This window comes from Schistocerca cancellata, chromosome 9 (assembly GCF_023864275.1).
Source record: "Schistocerca cancellata isolate TAMUIC-IGC-003103 chromosome 9, iqSchCanc2.1, whole genome shotgun sequence".
NCBI classification, from domain to species: Eukaryota; Metazoa; Arthropoda; class Insecta; order Orthoptera; family Acrididae; genus Schistocerca; species Schistocerca cancellata.
This window is the reverse complement of record NC_064634.1, coordinates 296,859,932-296,885,511: the sequence shown is the minus strand read 5'-3', so window position 1 is coordinate 296,885,511 and position 25,580 is coordinate 296,859,932. Positions and strand designations below refer to the sequence as shown.

Here is a 25,580-nt window from a genome sequence, read left to right as displayed (position 1 = left end):
ACATACACACAAAATTCAAGCTTTCGCAACCAACGGTTGCCTCATCGGGAAAGAGGGAAGGAGAGGGAAAGACGAAAGGATTTGGGTTTTAAGAGAGGGGGTAAGGAGTCATTCCAATCCCGGGAGAGAGGATTAGCTAATTACTCACTCTGTTCCACAGCTTAATTATTTTGTGTGTAACAGTCATTCAGTTGACAAAGGACAGTTTCTGTTTGTGAGCATTCTTTGAACTACATCCTACATAACTATAGAAACCGAAATGACATCCTAAATAACTATAAAATATACATATATTATGTATACAGTTTGTATATGAGTACTGTTTATATTAAAATATTACTGCATCTTGGTTGTATCCCTGTACTTCTTTGTGTAAATCATATAACTAGATTTTTCACCAATGCCCATAAAGCAACTAACTTATTTATAATTCATAACTTCTGTATATTTACACAAACCTGTGTGTCCAGAAAACTTAATATATAATCTTACATATTTCTTTAAGTCCTGGAGAGGGTATAACTCCTTAACCTTGGTTAACTCATGGCAGGCTAATAGGAACCTCCCTTCATTAGGTATCCTAATCAATTTATGTGGACCTGAATACATTAGCTGCCATTCTCAGTTATCCCTACTTAAAAGGGATGGCTTCGGGTGTATCCTCTAAAATATTTTATCCTACTGAGGGAATTCTTGGGCATATATTAGCCTTCTGTCATAGTATGCTTTCCCTAGATGGGCATTTTCGGTCAATGTAATCAGTGTTTATCTTATTTTCCCTTCCCAGGAGCTCTCCTTCCTTGAGATTTGGGGAAATAGGTCATTCCTCTAATTCCTTTCTGATTTTGCAAGTATTAACTTATCTGGTTGGTATTGTGTACAGGTTTATGGCAAGTTATTGAATATTTGTTCGAAAGGCTCAAGGTACTCAACTCAGTGTGTTTCCTGATCGGCAGCATAAGTACAGATAAATCAGTTACATTCTCTAAGAGTTCTTCTTATGTGGTTTACCTCTGGATGAAATCTTGAAATAAAAGTCTGCTTAATTTGTTGTTAATCCTTTCCTAGTACAGTTTGCCTAGTACAGTTAGAAACACTGATAGTAATGCACAAGGGTTCCCAATCCTTGCCATATAGCCATTTGGTATTCTTTTAATAATAAGTACTGCTGTGGTTGCTTTCATTGCCCACAACCTGATCTATTTACAAACGAATCGTATAATATGATCAAATATTGAACTCTACCCTGAGCTTGAGGCAGGGGACCAAAGATTTCGATCAACACGATTTGTAGCAGTTTAGTTGGTAATATTCAGTGTAGTTCTGTTTGGCATCACTTGTTCATTGATTTAGTCTTCTGAGAGATGATGGAAATTCTTAAAAGCTATTGAACTCGTCTACATGTTTGGAAACCAGCAATAAAGATTCCTTTCTTTGAACTTTTCCATCACCAAAGTGCCCTCATAAACAATGAGTATACCAGATTTGACTAGCTTGACAAGCTGTGGGAATGCACACACACACACACACACACACACACACACACACACATACACACACACACACACACACACACACACACACACTTCAAGATTCAGACTGTGCATTCATCTATAGTATAATAAATTATTTTTGATTCTATAGCATTGTGACAGTGTTACCAGTAGGATTTTGTAGTAGTAACTCTTTGACCTTTTTCTACCTATGGTCATCATCCTGGACAGTCTACATATTCTATGTAATATTGGCTGTAAGTGTTGTCATTTATAAGCGAGATTTTGTTGTCTGAAGTTTGTTCAGAAAATTCTGATTATTTTGGAAGCCCTTGGGAGAGGCAGGATGAGGCATCTGCCACCACATTACCTCTTCCACTAACATGAATTACTTCAGAGTTACAGTACTGCAAAAATATAGACCAACACGCTAGGTTGGCATGCAAGAGTTTACAGTATAAAAGAAAACTCAGTGGCCGATGATCAGGAAAAAACGTTGATGCTATTACAATAATTATAATAATAAAAATTTTAAAATGCACATAAAATGGATTAAGTCTCTAATTCAATGGTAGGATAAGCTCTTCACACTCAGAAAGGATGCATCTAGCAAATCCTATAATGTAAATGTTAGGTTTTTCCCTCTTATTCATTGATTTGGAATAAGCAAACTTACAGCCCTTAGACATACAAAGAGGGTGCAACAGTTCAGAATTCACCAAAGCTTGGTTAATATAATAAAAAACTATTTGACAGTCTTTCGACCAAAAGCATTGTTTACTTTTTTCAATAAATATAGGAGTAGTTCGCTGTTTATAATTGAATGGGCACAAAACACCTAAAAATGAGGCTAAAACTAGGAATGGTTTGAATTGTTTCTCCATTTTAGGCACAGAAAAATTTTTATTTCACTGGTTTTCTCACCAACTGATATTATTCCCACAGGTGAAAATACATGTCTAAGAAATTTGATTTTATCCTTAGCAAATTTCGATTGTTGAGGATTTGCAGTAAATCCTGTCTCTAAAAAGTTCTCTAATACATTTTATATTAAATTAATGTGGTCCTTCTAGATTGATGTTGTGATGAGTAAATCATTGACATACAGGGTTAGCTTATCTAACAGTTCAGGTCGTAGCACACTGTCTAGGGTAGTAAAAAAGATACCTGAACTGGCATGTAAGCCAAAGGGCAGAACACAAGATTACTGAGACCTACCTGAAATTTTAAACGTAGTATATTTGTGAGATTCCTCTGTTAAGAGCCCCTGTGAACAGGAGGGTCTTAGATCAATACTTGTCAAAAATATTACACTATGAAATTTTTGCATTTGTTCATTCAAGTTCTCAGGCCCAATATAGATAAGAACATAATTTGATTAAGCAGTCTAGCATCAAGCACAAGGAAAATGCTACCACCAGGTTTAGCCATGGCTAATAGTGGACTACAGCAAGATGATAACAAAGGCTCAATGAACTTCCAGGATGCATTTTCTACCTTTTTTTAGTAACAGACGCTCGCTTGGACCACAGGATGGAGTAAGGTGTATGACAGTACAGTATTCTTAAGCTCGAATGATTCCTGGTGTGTGTCATATGCTATCTACATCATGCCAAGCAGTCCATGTCATGTGGCAAGCAGTAATTCATGTGAATGCCCTGCCAATCTGTTGCTGGCTCGAAGACACCCCCTGCAACATGCATTGCAGTCGCCACCATGAAGCCAAATTAAGAAGGTGGCGTACTAACGCCAGCCTAGTCTGTTTGTGCAATTCTCTCAGTGTATTCGAAGTCTTACTAGTTAGCCTGTGTTGTTACTGTATATGATGAACCTGCCTGCCTCATGAAACTGTTCAAGAAGATGAAATGGGAGATACGATACTGCGTGAAGAGTTTGACAGAGCACTGAAAGACCTGAGTTGAAACAAAGCCCTGGGAGTAGACAACATTCCATTAGAACTACTGATGGCCTTGGGAGAGCCAGTCCTGACAAAACTCTACCATCTGGTGAGCAAGATGTATGAGACAGGCGAAATACCCTCAGACTTCAAGAAGAATATAATAATTCCAATCCCAAAGGAAGCAGGTGTTGACAGATGTGAAAATGACCGAACTATCAGTTTAATAAGTCACAGCTGCAAAATACTAACGCAAATTCAATACAGACAAATGGAAAAAGTGGTAGAAGCCGACCTCCGGGAAGATCAGTTTGGATTCCGTAGAAATATTGGAACACGTGAGGCAATACTGACTTTACGACTTATCTTAGAAGAAAGACTAAGGAAAGGCAAACTTACGTTTCTAGCATTTGTAGACTTCGAGAAAGCTTTTGACAATGTTGAGTGGAATACTCTCTTTCAAATTCTAAAGGTGGCAGGGGTAAAATACAGGGAGCGAAAGGCTATTTACAATTTGTACAGAAACCAGATGGCAGTTATAAGAGTCGAGGGACATGAAAGGGAAGCAGTGGTTGGGAAGGGAGTGAGACAGGGTTGTAGTCTATCTCTGATTTTATTCAATCTGTATATTGAGCAAGCAGCGAAGGAAACAAAAGAAAAATTTGGAGTAGGTATTAAAATCCATGGAGAAGAAATAAAAACTTTGAGGTTCGCCGATGACATTGTAATCCTATCAGAGACAGCAAAGGACTTGGAAGAGCAGTTGAACAGAATGGACAGTGTCTTGAAAGGACTATATAAAATGAAGATCAACAAAAGCAAAACTAGGATAATGGAATGTAGTCGAATTAAGTCGGGTGATACTGAGGGAATTAGATTAGGAAATGATACACTTAAAGTAGTAAAGGAGTTTTGCTATTTGGGGAGCAAAATAACTCATGATAGTCGAAGTAGAGAAGATATAAAATGTAGACTGGCAATGGCAAGGAAGCGTTTCTGAAGAAGAGAAATTTGTTAACATCGAGTATAGATTTAAGTGTCAGGAAGTCGTTTCTGAAAGTATTTGTATGGAGTGTAGCCATGTATGGAAGTGAAATGTGGACGATAAATAGTTTGGACCAGAAGAGAATAGAAGCTTTCGAAATGTGGTGCTACAGAAGAATGCTGAAGATTAGATGGGTAGATCACATAACTAATGATGAAGTATTGAACAGAATTGGGGAGAAGAGGAGTTTGTGGCACAACGAGACAAAAAGAAGGGACCGGTTAGTAGGACATGTTCTGAGGCATCAAAGGATCACAAATTTAGCATTGGAGGGCAGCGTGGAGGGTAAAAATCGTAGAGGGAGACCAAGAGACGAATACACTAAGCAGATTCAGAAGGATGTAGGTTGCAGTAAGTACTGGGAGATGAAGAAGCTTGCACAGGATAGGGTAGCATGGAGAGCTGCATCAAACCAGTCTCAGGACTGAAGACCACAACAAACAAACAACTAGTTAGCCTGTGTTGTTACTGTATATGATGAACCTGCCTGTCTCATGAAACTGTTTGACTATATTTGGACTTGCTGAACCCACATTAAGTAAACCAAAATTACATATATAGACTGAAGGAAAAAAATCGCAACATCAAGAAGGAGTTGTATGACATAAACGAAAGTTGGTAGGCATGTTTCTAAATCTGAAAGATGGTGTCTGTTCGAATTCCTTGCCAGTCTTGTAAGAGTGGTGCTGTTAGCACCACTTTAAGGATGCAAATCAGGTTTGCTATAAATATACGCTGTAACAGTTGTGAGCGTTAGTTACATTTGAAATTGGACATAGTTAGTTGATATTAGTCAAGAATGCCTTTAAGGCGACAAAGATGCCATTACCAACACCTCACTGAGTTTGAATGAGGCCATGTAGTATGGCTACAAGAAGCTGGATCTTGCTTCTGTGATATTACAGAAAGACTTGGCAGGAATGTAGCCCTGTACGTGACTGCTGGCAGCAGTGGTCACGAGAATGTACAGGTGCAAGAAGACTTGTTCTTATCAGCTTAATATCTGATACGTCCTGCATCGCAGGACCAGAATATTAAACTCATTTTTGGCTCGTGACGGAGTGCTAGGGGCTTGCTCCACCTCTGTCGCGGGTTGGCCCGGCATTGCAGTACCGCCGGGATCGGCCCACCTAAAATTAATTAAAACACAGCCTGAAATGGTTTAATATTCTGCAGTGATCAGATATTCCGCTGGTAGCAAAACTTGTCGTAGTTGTCGATGTGCCCAGTAGTTAGCTGCTTACACAGCACGTATTGTTTTAATTAATTTAAGGCTCTGTATGGCCACATGGCACTGCTAAGAGGGATGTCTACTGTGTTCGCCATATGGCTCTGGTGCATTGTAGTTTATCTGCAGCATCATTCTGAGTAGCAGCTGGCATGATAATAACACAGTAAACTGTTACAAACTGGTTACTTCAAGAAAAGCTCCGATTCAGACATCCTACAGTGTGCATTCCACTGACTCCAAACCACCGCCATTTGCGACTTTAGTGGTGTCAAGAGAGAGCTCATTGGAGGGCAGTGTAGAAATATGTCCTGCCTCGGTGCCTATGATGGCTGTATTTTGATTAGGAGGAGGCCAACTTTTCTGCATGCTATTCACACTGGACCAATACCTGGAGTTATGATCTGGGGTGCGACTTCGTGTGGCAGCAGGAGCGCTCTCGTCGTTATCCGACGCACTCTGACTTCAAAATTGGGCGTTAGTCTGGTGATTCGACCTGTTGTGCAACCATTTATGAACAGCACTACAAGGGGTGTTTTCCAACAGGGTAACACTCGCTCACAAACTGCTGTTGTAACACAACATCCTCTGCAAAGTGTCGACATGTCGCCTTGGCCTGTTCACTCACTATATCTATATCCAAACGAGGCACGCTTGGGACACCATCGAATGACATCTCCAGCGTCATACATAAACAGCATTAAACGTCCCAGTATCGATCGACCAAGTGCAACTGGCTTGGAACTCCACCCCACAAACTAACATCTGGCACCTGGACAACAAAATGCATGCTCGTTTGCATGCTTGCGTCCAACATTCTGGCGGTTACACCGGTTATTAATGTACCAGCATTTCACATTTGCATTGGCTTATCTTACACTTACCTTAACCTGTCATTTTGTGATGTTAATCACTTAAATATGTTACCTAGATAAATGTATTCGCAAAATTTAATTACTCTACATTAATAATTTTTTGGTGTTGCGATTTTTTCCATCATTTTATTACATGTACTTGTCGTTATTTTTGCTCTGTGTCTCAGCACACAACTTCTCCAGGGTATTTATCGCTGGGCTGACCAAACTACTGGCGACGAGGATGTTCCCACTGGTGTTCCAGGTCCAGGCTGGTTCTGACTCTCGCCATACAACCACCTGGCGACAATATTTGTGTATCTTTCTTGCAGGATTGTCGTTCTTCACCGTGCTTGCCTTGCTTTGCATTTGTCTGATTGTGGTTCAGAACATTGGCCCTGCAATTAACTGACCTTAGCGCTTTTCAGAGGCTAACATTCTAATTCGTTTTCTTTTTTTTTTTCACAAGTTGTGCATCCTTGTTGTGAAGCAGCTGAATGGGTTGAAAATAAATAAATCGTCAGGTCCTGATGGGATTCCAATTCGGTTTTACAGAGAGTACTCTACTGCATTGGCTGCTTACTTAGGAGCCCCAGCATTTATCGCGAATCTCTTGCCCCACGTAAAGTCTCGAGCGACTGTAAAAAAAGCACAGGTGAGCCGGCCGTAATGGCCAAGCGGTTCTAGGTGCTACAGTCTGGAACCGCGTGACCGCTACGGTTGCAGGTTCGAATCCTGCCTCGGGCATGGATGTGTGTGATGTCCTTAGGTTAGTTAGGTTTAAGTAGTTCTAAGTTCTAGGGGGCTGATGACCTCAGCAGTTAAGTCCCATAGTGCTCAAAGCCATTTGAACCAACCAAAAGCGCAGGTGACGCCTGTATACAAGAAGGGTAGAAGGACGGATCCTCAAAATTACAGACCATATCCTTAACATCGGTTTGTTGCAGGATTCTCGAACATATTCTCAATTCGAATATAATGAATTTCCTTGAGACAGAGAAGTTGCTGTCCATGCCTCAGCACGGCTTTAGAAAGCATCGCTCCTGCGAAACGCAACTCGCCCTTTTTTCACATGATATCTTGCGAACCATGGATGAAGGATATCAGACGGATGCCATATTCCTTGACTACCGGAAAGCGTTTGACTCAGTGCCCCACTGCAGACTCTTAACTAAGGTATGAGCACATGGGATTGGTTCTCAAGTATCTGGGTGGCTCGAAGACTTCTTAAGTAATAGAACCCAGTACCTTGTTCGATGGTGAGTGTTCATCGGAGGTGAGGGTGTCATCTGGAGTGCCTCAGGGAAGTGTGGTAGGTCCGCTGTTGTTTTCTATCTACATAAATGATCTTTTGGATAGGGTGGATAGCAATGTGCGGCTGTTTGCTGATGATGCTGTGGTGTACGGGAAGGTGTCGTCGTTGAGTGACTGTAGGAGGATACAAGATGACTTGGACAGGATTTGTGATTGGTGTAAAGAATGGCAGCTAACTCTAAATATAGATAAATGTAAATTAATGCAGATGAATAGGAAAAAGAATCCTGTAATGTTTGAATACTCCATTAGTAGTGTAGCGCTTGACACAGTCACGTCGATTAAATATTTGGCCGTAATATTGCAGAGCGATATTCTTTCTCAGACATCCATTTCGTAAATCCATAAAAATTCCACCTCTGTACATCAAATTATTCTTTCTGTTTTACTTTTTGATCAGCAGCGAAATTGTTTACTCTCTCGGTTAACTGCTACACAGTTTCTTTAAGTTAGATTGTTTCGATTGTACTGAACCCACTTCGTCTGTTAATTTTCTTTTACCATCAGGAATGCCCTGATAAGCACTTTTTAATTCCGAAATTTCGGATCTTAGGGAATCCTGTTAGGAGTGAAAGGCATCATGTGCGGATTGAAAGGTGTCCTGTTCTAACAACAAACGGTTGAAATTTGCCTTCATCATTGTTTCTATCTGTTATACAGATCCAAAAACGAGTCTACATGTGACTAGATTGTAACTTTGGTTCAAAGTGTGAATTTTGAACAAGAAATTATCGATTTGTAGAGACAAGATAATAGTACTATTCCATATTGTCTCCAGTATGCACAAAATCAGCCACTTTGCGTCAGTTATCTTCATGAACAGCGTAATTAATTGACAGATTTGAACACTAAATTTGAGATAAAGCTAGAACTATTTAACTGATTGGCAAAATTTTATAACATCTATAGAGAACGTTAGTAAAAATATCCTTATCGGAAAATTTCCTTTAGAAAATTTTATGTACTTTTCAACATTCCTCTTTCATCTTCTTCTTTTCTTCTTTCTTTTGCTACTGCCTTTATCCCGCATTGTGCGCAGGGTCGGCAGGGTTAAGTACGGAATTGGCATGGTCAATTGTAAGGGGTGGCCGGATGCCTTTCCTGCCGCCATCCCATATCCCCCAGGATGGAAGTAGTGTACCCCAGCTGTCTGCGTCTACTGTAAATCGTGAAATAGTGTGAATGTGTTGTCAAATGTCTGCGAATCGTGTAACTGAGGCGGGATGTGTGGACCAATCCGGTATTCACCTAGGAGGATGTGGAAAACCGCCTAAAAACCAAACCCAGACTGGCCGGCACACCGGCCGTCGTCGTTAATCCGCCGGGCGGATTCGATCCAGGGCTGGCGCGCCTACCCAAGTCAGAAAGCAGCGCGTTAGCGCTCTCGGCTACCCTGGCGGGTAACATTACTCTTTTATATTTACTGCTTCTTTACTTTGTTTCTCCATATTATGTTACCTCATTGGTCACTTTGTTGAAACATGGAAAAAATACAAACTGCAGTTATGCGATGGTAAAATTAGTATATACAGAAAATTCAACAAAATTGCACTTAAGTCTTGATAAACGGTCGCCACTTGAAGTGCTTCCTTTTGTGTAGAACGTTTGATTCTCCAGCTTATAAATGTCATAAAGTCTGAAATAAAAGGATCCACACCAAAGGCGATAAAAAGGGGAAGTGGAAGTACTCTTATTTGTAACTGAAACTGCTCTAAACGCTGATTATCTTTACTTTAGACGAAATTGTAGTCATTGACTTTAATAGAACGAATAAAAATAAGCTTCAGGTCAAAATGTTGTTGGTTAATGGCGCGCTTGGTGGCAAATAACTATGTACGTTGATAATGTTCATTCGAAAGCAATTATTTTGTAAAAAGTTAATTGGACTTCGAATTACGATTCTGGCTCAATTTTTAAGAATAACAAATAACTAACGATACAGTACTTATGGCGCTCGATCGTTGCGCGTCACCAAACACGTCTGACTATATTTAAAGGGCTATAAATTAACTGCATTATGTAATTGAAACAGGAGAACTGAGTGGGTTGTCACACATTTCAAAGAACGCTCACCATTGAAGCAGGTAGCGGCAAATCTCAAGCTCAATCTTCGACCAACCATGGCAAGCAAGCTGGGTAACTGTCCGGTGAAACTACTCATCAAACGGTGCGGCCGGAATGAACCAGTAACAGCTGGCGCGCCGCAGTAACCGCCGGAGGACTCTACATCATCAGCGCTAACACACTGGGCCCGCTGCTACAACATGTGCACACCGGCAAAGCTAGCCACGCGAACATAAAACAAGTACGTACCGCCTTGGGCGCCACCCTCTCCTAGGCTCTTCTTAACCCTCAGCCCCACTGTCACCTCCATCGTTCCTCCGCCAGATACCTAAAGATGGTGTTCGAGTTCGCCGGGTACGAGGCATCGACCTCACCACACGGCTCAGGGAGTAACGGGAATTCGTGTGTGGTATCTGTACGTGGAAGTAGCGGAAGGCTGATGCAGACAACATTCTTCCGTCGGAGCACTTCTCTCCGGCGATGCAGCGAAGCGACATCTAGCACTAAAGGCAGGACCACTGCAGGTTCTGACTTTGCTTGATGTGCATGCGAATGGCAGTGATGGCAGATTTTTTATAAGCAGAAAAAGCGGGTAATCAGTCTACATCTACATCTACATTTATACTCCTCAGGCCACCCAGCGGTGTGTGGCGGAGGACACTTTACGTGCCACTGTCATTACCTCCCTTTCCTGTTCCAGTCGCGTGTGGTTCGCGGGAAGAACGACTGCCGGAAAGCCTCCGTGCGCTCTCGAATCTCTCTAATTTTACATTCGTGGTCTTCTCGGGAGGTATAAGTAGGGGGAAGCAATATATTCGATACCTCATACAGAAACGCACCCTCTCGAAACCTGGACAACAAGCTACACTGCGATGCAGAGCGCCTCTCTTGCAGAGTCTACTACTTCAGTTTGCTAAACATCTCCGTAACGCTATCGCGCTTACCAAATAACCCTGTGACGAAAACGCGCCTCCCTTCTTTGGATCTTCTCTATCTCCTCTGTCAACCCTGCCTGGTACGTATCCCACACTGATGAGCAATACTGTTTTGTAAGCCACCTCCTTTGTTGATGGACTACATTTTCTAAGGACTCTCCTAATGAATATCAACCTGGTACCCGCCTTTCAACAACTAATTTTATATGATCATTACACTTCAAATCGTTCCGTACGCATACTCCCAGATATTTGACAGAAGTAACTGCTACCAGCGTTTGTTCTGCTATCATATAATCATACAATATAGGATCCTTCTTTCTATCTATTCGCATTACATTACATTTGTCTATGTTGAGGGTCAGTTGCTACTCCCTGCACCAAGTGCCTATCCGCTGCAGATCTTCCTGCATTTCGTTGCAATTTTCTAATGCTGCAACTTCTCTGTATACTACAACATCATCCGCGAAAAGCCGCATGGAACTTCCGACACTACCTGCTAGGTCATTTATATACAGGGTGTCCCAGCTATCTTGTCCACCCAAAATATCTCTGGAACAATAACAGCTATTGGAAAACGACTTTCACCGGTATCAATGTAGGGCTGGGGCCCATGAATGTACATATTTGGAAACATTCTAAAACGAAAGCATATGTGTTTTTTAACACAAACTTATGTTTTTTAAATGGACCTCCTATATTTTTTCTTCAGCAATCCATAGCATGACAAAGCACATACACAATGGCGTTGATTGCATCACAATATTCCCATTACATCCCGAGATATTGAGACGCGAAATTGACGCTTGAAACACCCGACATGCGCTGCTAGCGCACGTCCTGAGGCTCAGGCGTGAACCCCATGCTGCCCGTAATCGCAATGTGGTTGACATGCGTAATCACACTTCCATACTTATCAAGAGGTCCGAAACGAATAATACGGTCTACTGCCATCAACTCTCATAAGCACATAATGGTTTCCCTCTTGCACGTATTACGTATCAACGTACACAATATGAACCAGTACGGACCGGTGTACACCCGTCGGGATGTCTTATTTATCCTGCACATCCAAAATAAAGTTTATCTAATGCGTTATATGACCCATTGTGCCTGTCGCGCAGGGCCTGGCTGTACCTAGTCAAGGGTAAATACCTGCTGGAATGTACGACGTTAATGCAGGATGGCAGCAGACCGTATTATTCGTTTCGGACCTCTTGATAAGTATGGAAGTGTGATTACGCATGTCAATCACATTGCGATTACGGGCAGCATGGGGTTCACGCCTGAGCCTCAGTACGTGCGCTAGCAGCGCATGTCGGGTGTTTCAAGCGTCAACTTCGCGTCTCAATATCTCGGGATGTAATGGGAATATTGCGATGCAATCAACGCCATTGTGTATGTGCTTTGTCATGCTATGGATTGCTGAAGAAAAAATATAGGAGGTCCATTTAAAAAGAAACGTAAGTTTGTGTTAAAAAACACATATGCTTCCGTTTTAGAATGTTTCCAAATATGTACATTCGTGGGCCCCAGCCCTACATTGATACCGGTGAAAGTCGTTTTCCAATATCTGTTATTGTTCCAGAGATATTTTGGGTGGACAAGATAGCTGGGACACCCTGTATATTGTGAAAAGCAATGGTCCCATAACACTCCCCTGTGGCACGCCAGAGGTTACTTTAATGTCTTCAAACGTCTCTCCATTGAGAACAACATGTTGTGTTCTGTTTGCTAGAAACTCTTCAATCCAGCCACACAGCTGGTCTGATATTCCGTAGGCTCTTACTTCGTTTATCAGGCGACAGTGTGGAACTGTATCGAACGCCTTCCGGTAGTCAAGGAAAAAGGCATCTACCTGGGAGCCTGCATCAAATATTTTCTGGGTCTCATGAACCAATAAAGCGAGTTGGATGTCACACGATCGTTGTTTCCGGAATCCATGTTGATTCCTACAGAGTAGATTCTGGGTTTCCAGATATGACATGATACGCGAGCAAAAAACTTGTTCTAAAATTCTACAACAGATCGATTTCAGAGATATAGGTCTATAGTTCTGCGCATCTGCTCAACGACCCTTCTTGAAAACTGGAACTACCTGTGCTCTTTTCCAATCATTTGGAACCTTCCGTTCCTCTAGATTCTTGCGGTACACTGCTGTTAGAAGGGGGGCAAGTTCTTTCGAGTACTCTTTGTAGAATCAGTCATTACGGACAGATACCAAGGTGTAGACTATTATAGCGTGATTTCGCTCAGAAATTCAGCAATTAAAAGCAGATGCGGGAGATAGGAGGGGCGTGGATCCAGTAAACAGCAGCCGTCGGAGTGTAACCGATGAAAGTAAAATGGACTCAGCGATAGTTAAGAACTTTTCTTTAATCAATAAAGTTTCAGTCTTCCGCAGCAGATCAGATGAGAATGCTCACGTGTTTTTTAATAAACAGGAAAATGCAGCTCATTTAGGCTCCAGGAGTGACTCAGACAAAGTAACTGTGGCAAAACTGCGACTCCAAGATGATGCATTCGATTTCGCCACTTGTGGTACCACTTGCAGTCGTGCAGCTACCTGTGAAGAATTTAAACAGACACTTTTGCGACGGTACAAGAGGAAAACACGGCAAGGTTTTACAGGGAGCAACTCCACGGCATGCGTATTTCGGATGGGGAATCAACTGAGCATTTTGCAGCTCGAGTTCGGAAAGTTACTGCCATCACATACGAGCTCAGTGAGAACAATTCACACAACGAGCTAAAATTGTTTGAAGCTGGACAAAGGACATTAAACACCTTTTTGAACAAGCTACAGAGTGAAGTCGATCGAGCAATAAGATTGGCATGTCGCGAGACATTTGAAGAAGTGATACAAACAGAAGTTCGATTTGTTGAAGAGCTATGGAGATCTCAAATTGATATCGGACTGGGTAGAAGTGTATTCGGAGCTTACTCAGGAACCAGCAGTCATAAGAACTGGCAACATAGCACAAATTCTCATAGGAAAAATATTCACTGTTTCATCTGTGAAGTGGAAGGCCACATAGCGCGAAACTGTAAGAAGATGAACACAAGGTCGAAGATGGATAGCTTTGGAAGGAGTACGTTAAGCGACAGAGAGGACGGAAGGACCACCACTGCTCCTGTCTTCAAGAAGCAGTAGCTACTGCGAGCCCCGCTGACCACAGCTCTAAATGTCTGCTCGATAATGCAATTTGCTGTGACAAAGTGTCCAGGGTACAAGGGCTTAAATTTCTTTGATGGGGTGCCATAAAGTTAAGGATGAAAGGTGGTAGGCGTCAAACTGTAAAATTAAAGGGTTTAATGGCAGTCAGGTACACAGTTATGGAGAGGCTGTGACTAACTTCACGCTGGGCCAAGATGAATACGAGGCCAAAATGCAAGTGATAAGGGGCAGAGAGAAATGTAATGGGTCACTGGGAATTCTGGCAGAATTCGCTGACTCAGCATCTGTCAGCACTTTCTTACCTTCAAGGTCATTCCATCCTATTCTCAGACAGTTGTGCTTGTAATAGCCACATCCGGCTACGTGCATCGCACAGGCGAGGTGAGGTCATTCCAAAAGCACCCACCTGACGTGGAAATAGTGTTCTTCAATCAAACTTATTGTTTGAACACCAGTGGCTGTAAGTGCATCAGTGTCGGTATGATATCGAATTAGGAGTTTTTCTGTTAATAACATTTGAAAACCTTAATTTAATGACATCAAACTAATATTATCCATGGATGAATGGCGTTGGCTAAGTGATGTGCAAATGCAGATTTTAGCCTTGTTCCACAGTAAGGTTCACTCTTCGATGGTTATATTGGTCGATCATCAATCTCTTTAGGAGACTTCCTTGAAACAGTTTGAACATTTAACAACAGAGAATGCATGTATATGCAGGGGCAGACCTCTAATAGTGTCATGTGTGCCGTCTATGCAATACAACATGAAGTAGGGAGTGTCGTCCAGGATGGCAGTCATATGCATCTACCGATTCTATGGGACATTGGGAAGCAATCTCCACCCATTGGAAAAAACCATAGTACAGCTCTGTGATGCTTGCTGTGCATCGATGGAGATGGAGATGTATGATTCAACTTTACTAGATACGGGCATAGGACTACAATCTTATTTAAGTTTGTTTACACAGCTACAGCTAAGAGCTTATAAAGTTTAAGAGCCATACATGTGTTAGTTATTTTATAAAATCCACTGCATTCCAGTGTAAATGAACAGTTACCACCATGATCGACTGGACGAAACAGCCTCACTACAGGAGTTTTGTGGTAGGTGAATGATCCTGCAATGATGCTACCTGAAACCAGATAAAGAATGGACAACTACGCCTGGATAACATACGTGCTTTGATTATTAGGCCTTTAGGCTGTGGGAAGACTAATCTCATTCTAGCGCATTCTGAGAAGTCTGCTTTGAGCATGTATATATATATATATATATATATATATATATATTTTCAGAAACCCTGTTCCAGCCAAAAATATCAGCTACCGCAGGATTTTGAGGGCATTGACATTCAGCAAAAGCAGCGATATTCCACTGCCTGAAAAAGCAAAGCCGAACAGCGTTATGATATTTGACAACATAGCAATGGAAAATCAGGATGAGATCTGGCGATAGTTCTGCTCCAATCACCATATTCAAGTCCAAATATTTTATTTCAATCAGACATATTCTAGGATCCCAAACTAGTTGGAGTGGGATAATGAAAAACTTATTACCTCTTTCAAACATGCCAACCTGAGTTTCAAGCATATATACCAAGCACTTGTAGAAACCAACATGTCACTCAACGAATTTTTTGTCATATGCGGAGATTGCTGAGTTGGGTTGTTTCGAGGAAGAGACCAAACAACGAGGTCATCGGTCTCATTGGATTAGGGAAGGATGGGGAAGGAAGTCGGCCGTGCCCTTTCAAAGGAACCATCCCGACATTTGCCTGGAGTGATTTAGGAAAATCGCGGAAAACCTAAGTCAGGACAGCCGGACGCGGGATTGAACCGTCGTTCTCCCGAATGCGAGTTCAGTGTGCTAAGGAGATTGCTGAAATACATCATGGTATAGCTTTCTTGTTATAGATAAAACTAGGAAACTGAATTAAGACCGGTACAGAGGAACATCGATGAGATTATGCGTAAAAGAAAAAACAGTGTACTAAAACGTTATTGTGTTAGTATGCTGTAGACTATGAACAAATTTGCAAGTGTGTTGCACACTCATTCGAAGGGTGCAAAGCACATACGAGTGTAAATTGACGCAAAAATAAAGATTATTAGCGCTAAATTAACGGAGCTGGAAATGGTGAGGTGTCAAATTTTAGAATACAGCAATATTATATGTTGCTGACAAAATTGAGGAAGCCAATACAAAATTAATGGGTATGCATAGATATATCAAGGCTATCTCAAAAACGGCGTACTATACAACTTAATCATAGCTAACACTTGGTTCAAGAATCATAAAAGAAGGTTGTATACATGGAAGAATCCTGGAGATACTAGAAGGTATCAGATAGATTATATAATGGTAAGACAGAGATTTAGGAACCAGGTTTTAAATTGTAAGACATTTCCAGGGGCAGATGTGGACTCTGACCACAATCTATTGGTTATGAACTGTAGATTGAAACTGAAGAAACTGCAAAAAGGTGGGAATTTAAGGAGATGGGACCTGGATAAAGTGAAAGAACCAGAGGTTGTACAGAGTTTCAGGGAGAGCATAAGGGAACAATTGACAGGAATGGGGGAAAGAAATACAGTAGAAGAAGAATGGGTAGCTTTGAGAGATGAAGTGGTGAAGGCAGCACAGGATCAAGTAGGTAAAAAGACGAGGGCTAGTAGAAATCCTTGGGTGACAGAAGAAATATTGAATTTAATTGATGAAAGGAGAAAATATAAAAATGCAGTAAATGAAGCAGGCAAAAAGGAATACAAACGTCTCAAAAATGAGATCGACAGGAAGTGCAAAATGGCTGAGCAGGGATGGCTAGAGGACAAATGTAAGGATGTAGAGGCTTATCTCACTAGGTGTAAGATAGATACTGCCTACAGGAAAATTAAAGAGACCTTTGGAGAAAGGAGAACCACTTGCATGAATATTAAGAGCTTTGATGGAAACCCAGTTCTAAGCAAAGAAGGGAAACCAGAAAGGTGGAAGGAGTATATAGAGGGTCTATACAAGGGCGATGTACTTGAGCATAATATTATGGAAATGGAAGAGAATGTAGATGAAGATGAAATGGGAGATATGATACTGCATGAAAAGTTTGACAGAGCACTGAAAGACCTGAGTCGAAACAAGGCCCCGGCAGTAGATGCCATTCCATTAGAACTACTAACAGCCTTGGGAGAGCCAGTCCTGACAAAACTCTACCATCTGGTGAGGAAGATGTAAGAGACAGGCGAAATACCGTCACACTTCGAGAAAAATATAATAATTCCAATCCCAAAGAAAGCAGGTGTTGATAGATGTGAATATTACCGAACTATCAGCTTAATAAGTCACTGCTGCAAAATACTAACGCGAATTCTTTACAGACGAATGGAAAAACTGGTAGAAGCCGACCTCGGGGAAGATCAGTTTGGATTCCGCAGAAATGTTGGAACACGTGAAGCAATACTGACCCTACGACTTATCTTAGAAAACAGATTAAGGAAAGGCAAACCTACGTTTCTAGCATTTGTAGACTTAGAGAAAGCTTTTGACAATGTTGGCTGTTTGCATTTTATGTGATTAGAATAATTTTGATGTTTTATCACAAAAATCGGTAAATTTATTTACTCAAAATTTTATTTACTATGTATCAGTTTATATAAATAATGTTTTTGTCAGTGATATTAATAATCTAAACTCCCTGTCCTAAAAATTAATGTTTGATCTTTTCCTTGCACTTGGATGGAAGTGCAATTCTAAGAAAGAGTCTTGTCGAGTTCTGAGAAGTAGACATGTTTTGTGCAGACGTAACAACAGTTGGAATTTCGTAGCTCACGTGAGAAGATAAAAATCGCAATTACTTGGAAGTAGTGTAAATATTGTCAACCAGTTGTCAGAACGTGATAACATACAGAAGAATAAAGTAATGAACTATTATTATTTCGTAATTGAAGTGACCCAACAAACTAAAAAATTCAGCAAATTTACAGCTTTCTTTGTACAGGAAGAGCTCGAGAGCACAACTAGGCCAGATACGCAATGAACTATGTAACATAAGTTTAATTTATAAAAGTGAGCATGCCTTTCGACTTCGATGAAAAATGACGAACGTCCGTGCAGTGAACACGCCATGAGAATAACACTAAAGAGATTCTATATGTGCTCTCAGGAATATATTGCACACTGATTTCCAGGGAATGCATGTAGATGTGAAAGTAAGTAGAATGTTTTTAATGAAATGCTACATTTATAGCGTGTCAACACATGCTGCAGATTAGGAGGCTGACATTTTGAGGATTCTCGGCAAAGGACGTAAGATCGTGCAGCGTACTTGCCGGTGTTGGGATCTTAAATCATTTAAGGGCACGCCCATTGTCTGCGATTACGGCATCATGGCAACAGGTAGTATTTTAACATTTCATGCTAGCATGCGGCCCAGCACGCACGAGATCACACATGCATGAGAGAGTGACTTCGAACAGGTACATTAAGCATGGTACATTAACAACAGCTCGTAATATCACCACAGTTCATTTAGCAGGAAACTAACACAACAGAGGTTTAGTTTTCTCCACATATTGCTTGCAGTGAAACAACAATTTGTATAGTCTATGGTTTCTTCTTTTGAAGACAATATCTGTTTAAAGATTAGTTAGTTGATCTACAAGAACCTGGGGTGTAGCTGGTGCTTTAGTATTTCCACGCTACGATCCCATGCCCTTGGAAACTCAGTGCGACCCTTAGAGAATCAACTACTCCCACCACCATTACTGTGGTTTACCCGACGTCTGACCAACGTACACAAAATGTACCGCCAGGATCTTTGAAATCATTGAGCCCACTTCGAGTGTCAGAGAAATCAAAATATATAACAGAAAGAGAAAAGAAGTATGGGTACCACGTTGTCGTTACTACTCACGTCTGTTTTATTTAAGATTTACACCAACACCTAGACCATGTCAAAAAATACTAAGCGTTTGGTAGGAGTTAGACGATGTTAGACTATGTAACAAAACTTTGTGGATCCCATCGTGATGCTCAAGTCAGCACTAAACAGAAACCCTATAAAGAAATAAGTTTGCTTCTTTTAACATGCAAGGCTCTAGAAAAGCTACGAGGGTGGTTTGAGAAGTTCTCGGAACGGAATAGAAAATAAGAACTTACATCACTGAAACTTTTTTCAGTGTTCAATGTAGTCTCCTTATAGATTAATACACTTGGTCCAACGTTGTTCCAGTGCCTTGATCCCACCTCGAATATGGGTTTCCTCCAGGCCCGAAAAATAGTTGTCAACTCTGGGTATCAGTTTTTCGTTTGAAGTGAATCTTCATCCACCAAGCAAAATTTTCAGTTTCGAGAAGAGATGGAAGTCTGACGGAGCCATATCAGGTGAATAAGGCGGATGTGGCAACAATTCATATCTTAGTTCGAGTAATTTTGCCATGGCAACGGCACATGTGTGCGGGCGCGCATTCTCTTGATGGAAGATAACTTTCTTCCTTGCTGCACTTGGCCTTTTTTTCGCGTGGGACAGTTGATTTGTCACTACTAGAGTATACTTACGTGGATAACTGTGGATTAATGCGCTTCAACGATCTTCATCAAACCCTGAAGGTCTTCCTGAACGTAGAGAGTCACCAATGTCAAAACGAACCTTCTTAAAACGAGAAAACTATTCTCTTGCCGTGCCCTGTCCATTGGCATTATCCCCATACACGGCGCAAATGTTTGTGGTTTGTGGCAGCCTCCGCTGCTGTCTTCTCTCTATTAAACTGAAACATAAGAATAAGTCGGAAATATTCCGATTTCTCAACTTGGCACTCCACTTTCAAGCTTCCACAGCTCCATTCACCGTATCTAGATGACAGAATGACAATATATAAACGCAAGTAGCAACAGTGATATACAGATAAAAAGTGACAATCGATAAACAAACCCATAGCAAACAAAATACCAACATGCAAAACCAAAAAGGCTACGAACTTGTGCCTCAACCTAATATTAACAAACTGTTGCAAGTTACAGTAAATAAAAACACTACTGCCACTACGGCCTTTACTAAATGAAACCTGATCATGTGGAACTATCTTCGATCTTGAAGCGTCTGGAAAACTGAATTATATCATTGAAACATCTCTGCAATTAACTGACAATAATTAAAGTTGTTATTACAACAGCAAAGCCTTTTCCGCGATATTATAACTCGTTTTATCGCCGAAGATTACAACCAAAGGGCAAAGATTACGCCTGCTTCGAATTTTGCTTTGGCCGTGGAATATATTAATAACAGTTATCTGTGTCATTTAAATCTTGTATATCCGTGGCAATTCGGTACACAATATAATAACAGTTAATTACAATACATTGCTTCCTATGATATGACTTGTGAAAAGAACCGTGCCAACGCTAGTTATTAACCTTGAACATGAAAACGGAGTAATCGCAGCTGTATATTAATACAAAAAATTAAACAGTGCCAATTAAATCTGCCGCCTTATACAGCCCTCACCCGAACTTCAAGATCCTAAGGCACATCCCCAAAAGGGACTAAGTACACCAAATGTTTACTTGCAGACAAGGAGAATTACCGCAAACTATGATATACACGTATCCAAAAGCGTTGCAAATCGTGCGGAAGGTGAAGGGGGAAATATAAAAAAAAGCAGCAAATGGATCAAGCTAAAGGCAACACAGACATTTGAAAAATGAGATTGACAGAAAGTGTCAAGTGGATACTCACGAATGGATAGAGCACAAATATAAGGCTGTAGAAGCGTGCATGACTACAAGAAAGACAGATGCCTCCCATTGCAAAATTAGACATTTGGAGAAAAGAGAAGCAGCTGTATGGATATTAAGAGTTCAGGTGGCATGCCAGTAGTGGGCAAAGCAGTGAAAGCTGAGCAGTGGAAGGAATCTAGAATGGTTATACAAGGGAACGAACTTCGAGACAACTTCATAGAAAACGAAGAGGAAGTAGATGAAGATGAGATGAGAGACACGATACTGCGAGAAGAATGCAGTAGTGTTCTGCAGGATCCAAGTTGAAGCAAGACGTCTGGAGTAGAGATTTTTATTAGAACATACCATGACAAAACTATTCAACCTGTGTGCAAGACACAAGAGATAGGCGAAATACCTTCAGACTTCGAGAAAAATGTAATTATTCCAAGTTCAAAGAAGGCAGGTACTGAAAGGTGTGAATATTACCGAACCATCAGTTTTTAATAATCCATGGTTGAAGAGCACTGACACGAATTATTTACGGAAAAATGGGAAACCTGATAGAAGCAGAACTCGAGGAAGATCGGTTTGGGTTCCGGAGAAATGTGGGAAAACACGGGGCGATACAATGCGTCCGTGAGTCATGCTGAAGCTTTAATCGGTCACAGAAAAGCAATGAAACAAGATAAAAATGTGAAACAAGATGGAAATGAAAGACAAACTCACCAAGTATGCATACCTGTTCAGAGCTGTTCTATGTGGCTTCAATTTGTTGCCCTACACACATCTAAACGATATTCCAGTTCTTTCCATATACGTGTAAAGACATCTGTTGCAACAGAGTGAATAGCATCTCTGATTCTCTGTTTTAAATGATTAATGTCGTTGATACGCTCACTGTACACACGTTGCTTCACATAACCCCAAAAGTAAAAGACAAATAGCGTTGGGTCTCGGGATCGTGATGGCATGACCTAAAACAACCCCTTCCTATCCGCCGGTGGGGAAATTTTATATCCAGGAACTATTGGCGTAGTGTGGAGGAGCGCCTTATTGTTAAGAGATGACACCTTGCGGAATCTGTGGCACTGCGTGCTACTTAAACAAGTCAAGATAACTGTCTGACGTCACCGTCTGCTCAGCAACACACCACATGTTCACCTTAGGGGTATTACATTCGTACTCACCGCAGTCCGAGGATTTTCAGAAGCCCATATTCTGATGTTATAGCGATGAACATGATCACAGACATGTAAAGTGATTACACGCTAACCACAATCTTCTTCACAAATCATTTATCACAGTCGATCTCATTAAGCATATCTGTAACAAACTTGAACAGTTTGGGGCCTATCAGTCAGGCTGATAGCGTGCAGTAACTGCAATTTGTAACCCGAAAAATGAAGGCATTTATTTAAAACCCTATGAACTGTAGTATATTTTTAGGCCTAATTCTCGAGCGCACGTAAGCACTGATTATTTTGGGACGCATTAGCTTCTACAAACTCGTCACGTACCGAAGACCTACCATAATGGAAGATTTAGAGCAATCTTTGACAATGTTGGCAGGAATACACTGACATTCTGAGGATAGCTGGCATAAAATACAGGAAGCGGAAAGTTGCTCGCAACTTGCACAGGAATCAGACTGCGTTTACAAGAGTGAAGGAAACGAAACAGTAAGTGAGAAGGGAATGAGACAGGTTTGTAGCCTATTCCCGATGTTATTCAGTCTGTAAATTTAGTAAACGGTAAAGGTTATTATGGAGAAATTTGCAGCAAAGTTCAGGAAGAAGAAATAAAAACTTTGGATTGTCGATGACATGGTCATTCTCTCAGAGACGAAAATGACTTGGAAAAACAATTGAATGGAGTGGATAGTGTCTTGAGGAGGGATTAGGAGACGAACATCAACGAAAGTAAAGCACAGTTATCGAATTAAATAAAGCGACATGAGGGAACTAGATTAGGATGTGACACGCTAAAAGTAGTAGATCAGTTGTGATATTTTGGCAGCAAAATAATTGATTATGACTGAAGTAGAGGGGATATAATAAGCAAATTGGCAATTACAAGAAAAGAATGTATGAAAAACAGGAATTTCTTGACATCGAATATAAATTTTAAGTGTTAGTAATTTTCAGTGTTAGGAATTTTTTTCTGAAGGTACCTTGTAAGGAATTGAAACGTCGACGGAAAACAATTCCGACAAGAAGAGAATAGATGTTTCCGACAAGTGGTGCTACAGAAGAATGGAGAAAATTAAATGGATGCATCTAATAAGTAATGAGCAGGTTCTGACTCGAACTGGGAAAAAAGAATTATGACACTCCCTGAGAGATGAAGGTATCATCAATTTGGTAATAGACAAAAGTGTGGGGGGTTAATATGTGGAAGGAGACCAGGGCTAGAAGACAGTAAGCAGGTTGGAAGAGATGGAGATTGTAGTAGTTGTACAGAGAAGAAGAACCTTGTACGGGAAAGATTAGCGTGGAGGGCTACTTCGAACTGGTCTTCGGACAAGAGTAATAATAAGAATAGAAGACTAATACTTTCACAGTTATGATAAATACGGGGGAATGCTAAAAAGTTCCAGGCTTTGCCTAAAAAGAAGAAAGCTAGAATTTTGAAATTATCCATTTATTAAATATATTCTCTCCTGAGACTAATACACTTGTCATATCGTTGCTGCAACTTTTCTAGTCCGTGCAAATAAAAGTCATGTGGGTCGGTCACGAAACGAGTCCTCCGCAGCCCCATTGACATCTTGAATGCCCTGAAAACGGTTACCCTTCAGATGTTCCTTCCAGTTCGGAAGGATGGTTGTCTAGTTGCATGCCCATCTTCGTCAGTTTGTAAGCCACAACGTTGGACGTGTGTACAGGTGCGATAACAAGCAACAAAAGAATACCTACGGTCAACTTTCCTCGGTGTTTGTTCTTAATTGCTTCCTCCAACTGGCCCAGCAACATAATGCCGTCCTTGTCCCAGAAAACGGATTCCTTCACTTTTTTGGGCTATTTCTGGTTGCCCGACTTCTTCGGCCGTGGGGACCCGCTGTGGTACATTTTTATTTTATTGTTCCTTGGTTTAATGGTCATAAATGTGAAGAACAAGTTTTATCCTCAGTCACTAACATCACCGAAAATGTCTCTGGACCTTCGAAATGGAACAAAATGGCTGTCAATGTCACAGCGTTTTGCTTCCGTTGATCACAGTTCAAACATTTCGGCACCCATTTCACTGAAAGCTTGCGCATGTCTAGGGATTGTGGTGATAATGAAACCAACACGTTCTAGAGAGATGTCCTGCATCGCGGCTATTTGTTTGGCGGATATTCGTCGGTCCTGAAGAATCAGCTGAAGGACAGCATCGGATTTTGCAGTGTTTGCTGCGGTTTGAGGGCGACAACCGCGGGACTCGTCTTCAACAATGAAGTGGCCAGTCTGGAAACGAAATACTCAAGATTTCATAGAGTTGTAGGAAGCACACTTCTCTCCTAGTGTTTGTGACATCTCATTGTGAATGTCCTTAGTGGACTTTCCCTGGAGATACAAAAACTTCATGATGGCCATTTCTGAAATGACGAGAAATATGCTTATGATTCTGTCATTTGGCTATCACCTACAACAGGACAAATTGTACGAATAGTGAAAACCAGATATTTACGTAGCTACATCTTAAGATTTAAGAATTTCAAATGAGTCCCCATTTGTTTTTTTTTATTTCAACTATAAGGTAACAAAGCCAGAAACTTTTCAGCACCCCTTGTAAAACGTAGACGTACATAGTAAACATTCAAGCGTATACAATAACAATTCACGTTCATTTTTACTTTTGTCTTTCTCCGCTGGTAGTTTTGGTGTACGGCCTCATTCTGAAGTGCTATTTATGGTTCAGACTAGCCAAGCTGTAATGCTGGAACTTTATGTCATCACCGCCTATAGTTAGTCCAACTGTGGGCAATGATGATGTAAAGTTTCATCGTTACAGTTACCACAAAGAAAGCTTCAGAATGGGGCTGTGGAGAAAAAAAAGGAAGGAATGAAGGCAAATACTCGTTTACAGCTGGTATCATTTGAAACAGAACATACACTCTGGGGAAAAAAGAAAAAAAAAGACGCACATAGAAGGATTTATGCAAGATGGCCACAAACTGATATTCATGAAGGTACGACGGAGAAAGAGAAACTGTAATGTTTGGCTGCCAATGGATGAATGAATGTGTGACCCTGAAGAGCAGTTTCACCACCCAGCTGGCAAGGATGGTAAACAGGGGCATGTCGATATCAAAACATGAAGTCTTTGCGAATTTCATTCCGTCTATTCAGCTGAGGCAGGAGCTTGAACAATGTTTACAGATACTCGTACCAACATTTGAAAGAGGACGTGTAGTTGGGCTCAAAGAGGCCGACAGGAGTAATCGACGAATCGCTCGACATGCCACTGAGCGATGTCACTGTTCGACGATGTTGGCAGGAATGGGTGAACCATGGCTGAACATAACGTCAAGAAGCAAGCGATCCACCCAGAGACACGACAGAACTCGAGGACCGAGCAATCGTTAGAGAGGCACTCAGAGTCCCGGATTCATCATTTATCCGATGTGCAACTAATGCTTCACTGTACGCCAATATGGCCGTCTGCAGTGGTGTCGGGCACATTCGGCCTGATATCTCTTTGACTTGAGTAGAACTGTCTTCAGTGGCAACTCCCGCTTCGAACTGAGCCGCAATGACCAGGGAAGACGTGTCTAGAGACTCCCTGAACAGTGATGCGATGCCAATCTGATGTCGCCGCCATGCGGCTCGACACCCAGGACTGATAGTCTGGGGTGCTGTTTCATAGCAGCAGCCCT

General features: G+C 41.2%; 1 protein-coding gene and 1 non-coding gene across 2 annotated transcripts in view; both read left to right on the top strand.

The window, feature by feature from the left end:
* Positions 1–25,580, top strand: part of LOC126101366 (odorant receptor Or2-like) — a 160,811-nt gene that overhangs the window by 1,368 nt on the left and 133,863 nt on the right. The window lies entirely within an intron of this gene.
* On the top strand, positions 5,373–5,570 carry LOC126102797 (U2 spliceosomal RNA). The gene has a single exon (XR_007523068.1). It is a non-coding gene; the product is annotated as a U2 spliceosomal RNA (small nuclear RNA).